Here is a 3848-nt window from a genome sequence, read left to right on the forward strand (position 1 = left end):
ACTAGAGTTGAACTAGCTGTATAGTCTAGTACAAATAATTTTACACTATAGTTGAACTAGCTCTATAAGCTAGTTTAAATAATTTTACACTAGAGTTGAACTAGCTCTATAAGATTGTTAAACTAAATTTACACTAGAGTTGAACTAGCGCTATAGCATAGTACAATTTTTTTACAATAGAGTTGAACTAGCTCTATAAGCTAGTTCAAATAACTTTACACTAGAGTTGAACTATCTCTAGAAATTGTACATATAATTTTACACTAGAGTTGAACTACCTCTATAGTCTAGTACAAATAATTTTACACTAGAGTTGAATTAGCTCTGGAAGCTAGTTCAAATAATTTTACACTAGAGTTGAGGTAGCTCTATAGCCTAGTACAAATATTTTTGCACTAGAGTTGAACTAGCTCTATAAGCTTGTTAAAAAAAATTACACTAGAGTTGAACTAGCTCTATAGCCTAGTACAAAAAAATTACACTAGAGTTGAACTAGCTCTCTAAGCTAGTTCAAATAATTTTACACTAGAGTTGAACTATCTCTATAGCCTAGTACAAATAATTTTACACTAGAGTTGAACTAGGTGTCTAAGCTAGTTCAAATAATTTTATAGTACAGTTGAACTAGCTCTATAGCCTAGTACAAATAATTTTAGTGTAGAGTTCAACTAGCTGCATAAGCTAGTTCAAATAAATTTACACTAGAGTTGAACTAGCTCTATAAGCTAGTTCAAATAATTTTACACTAGAGTTGAACTATCTCTATAAACTTGTACATATCATTTTACACTAGAGTTGAACTAGCTCTATAGTCTAGTACAAATAATTTTACACTATAGTTGAGTAAGCTTTATAAGCTAGTTCAAATAAATTTACAGTAGAGTTGAACTAGCTATATAGCCTAGTACAAATATTTTTGCACTAGAGTTGAACTAGCTCTATACGCTTGTTAAACTAATTTTACACTAGAATTGAACTAGCTCTATAGCCTAGTACAAAAAAATTTACACTAGAGTTGAACTAGCTCTATAAGCTAGTTCAAATAATTGTACATTAGAGTTGAACTAGCTCTATAGCCTAGTACAAATAATTTTACACTAGAGTTGAACTAGCTCTATAGCTAGTTCAAATAATTTTATTCTACAGTTGAACTAGCTCTATAGCCTAGTACAAATATTTTTACACTAGAGTTGAACTAGCTGTATAAGCTAGTTCAAATAATCATACACTAGAGTTGAACTAGCTCTATAAGCTTGTACAAATCATTTTATTCTACGGTTTAACTCGCTCTATAAGCTAGTTCAAATAATTTTACCCTAGAGTTGAACTAGCTCTATAAGCTTAACATAAAATTTTGCACTAGAGTTGAACTAGCTCTATAGTCTAGTACAAATAATTTTACACTATAGTTGAACTAGCTCTATAAGCTAGTTCAAATAATTTTACACTAGAGTTGAACTAGCTCTATAAGCTTGTGCAAATCATTTTATTCTACGGTTGAACTCGCTCTATAAGCTAGTTCAAATAATTTTACACTAGAGTTGAACTATCTCTATAGCCTAGTACAGATAATTTTACACTAGAGTTGAACTAGGTGTCTAAGCTAGTTCAAATAATTTTATAGTACAGTTGAACTAGCTCTATAGCCTAGTACAAATAATTTTAGAGTAGAGTTCAACTAGCTGCATAAGCTAGTTCAAATAATTTTACACTAGAGTTGAACTAGCTCTATAAGCTAGTTCAAATAATTTTACACTAGAGTTGAACTAGCTCTATAAACTTGTACATATCATTTTACACTATAGTTGAACTAGCTCTATAGTCTAGTACAAATATTTTTACACTATAGTTGAGTAAGCTTTATAAGCTAGTTCAAATAATTTTACAGTAGAGTTGAACTAGCTCTATAGCCTAGTATAAATATTTTTGCACTAGAGTTGAACTAGCTCTATACGCTTGTTAAACTAATTTTACACTAGAATTGAACTAGCTCTATAGCCTACTACAAAAAAATTTACACTAGAGTTGAACTAGCTCTATAAGCTAGTTCAAATAATTGTACATTAGAGTTGAACTAGCTCTATAGCCTAGTACAAATAATTTTACACTAGAGTTGAACTAGCTCTATAGCTAGTTCAAATAATTTTATTCTACAGTTGAACTAGCTCTATAGCCTAGTACAAATATTTTTACACTAGAGTTGAACTAGCTGCGTAAGCTAGTTCAAATAATCATACACTAGAGTTGAACTAGCTCTATAAGCTTGTACAAATCATTTTATTCTACGGTTGAACTCGCTCTATAAGCTAGTTCAAATAATTTTACCCTAGAGTTGAACTAGCTCTATAAGCTTAACATAAAATTTTGCACTAGAGTTGAACTAGCTCTATAGTCTAGTACAAATAATTTTACACTATAGTTGAACTAGCTCTATAAGCTAGTTCAAATAATTTTACACTAGAGTTGAACTAGCTCTATAAGCTTGTACAAATCATTTTATTCTACGGTTGAACTCGCTCTATAAGCTAGTTCAAATAATTTTACACTAGAGTTGAACTAGCTCTATAAGCTTAACATAAAATTTTGCACTAGAGTTGAACTAGCTCTATAGTCTAGTACAAATAATTTTACACTATAGTTGAGTAAGCTTTATAAGCTAGTTCAAATAATTATACACTAGAGTTGAACTAGCTCTATAAGATTGTTAAACTAAATTTACACTAGAGTTGAAATAGCGCTATAGCGTAGTACAATTTTTTTTACAATAGAGTTGAACTATCTCTATAAGCTAGTTCAAATAACTTTACACTAGAGTTGAACTATCTCTAGAAAGTTGTACATATAATTTTACACTAGAGTTGAACTAGCTCTATAGTCTAGTACAAATAATTTTCCACTAGAGTTGAACTAGCTCTGTAAGCTAGTTCAAATAATTTTACACTAGAGTTGAAGTAGCTCTATAGCCTAGTACAAATATTTTTGCACTAGAGTTGAACTAGCTCTATAAGCTTGTTAAAATAAATTTACACTAGAGTTGAACTAGCTCTATAGCCTAGTACAAAAAAATTACACTAGAGCTGAACTAGCTCTCTAAGCTAGTTCAAATAATTTTACACTAGAGTTGAACTAGCTCTATAGCCTAGTACAAATAATTTTACACTAGAGTTGAACTAGGTGTCTAAGCTAGTGGAAATAATTTTATAGTACAGTTGAACTAGCTCTATAGCCTAGGACAAATAATTTTACAGTAGAGTTCAACTAGCTGCATAAGTTAGTTCAAATAATTTTACACTAGAGTTGAACTAGCTCTATAAGCTAGTTCAAATAATTTTACACTAGAGTTGAACTATCTCTATAAACTTGTACATATCATTTTACACTAGAGTTGAACTAGCTCTATAGTCTAGTACAAATAATTTTACACTATAGTTGAGTAAGCTTTATAAGCTAGTTCAAATAATTTTACACTAGAGTTGAACTAGCTCTATAGCCTAGTACAAATATTTTTGCACTAGAGTTGAACTAGCTCTATACGCTTGTTAAACTAATTTTACACTAGAGTTGAACTAGCTCTATAACCTAGTACAAAAAAATTTACACTAGAGTTGAACTAGCTCTATAAGCTAGTTCAAATAATTGTACATTAGAGTTGAACTAGCTGTATAGCCTAGTACAAATAATTTTACACTAGGGTTGAACTAGCTCTATAGCCTAGTACAAATATTTTTACACTAGAGTTGAACTAGCTGCATAAGCTAGTTCAAATAATCATACACTAGAGTTGAACTAGCTCTATAAGCTTGTACAAATCATTTTATTCTACGGTTGAACTCGCTCTATAAGCTAGT

The sequence above is a fragment of the Triticum aestivum genome, chromosome 5D (genome assembly GCF_018294505.1).
Source record: "Triticum aestivum cultivar Chinese Spring chromosome 5D, IWGSC CS RefSeq v2.1, whole genome shotgun sequence".
Classification (NCBI taxonomy): Eukaryota; Viridiplantae; Streptophyta; class Magnoliopsida; order Poales; family Poaceae; genus Triticum; species Triticum aestivum.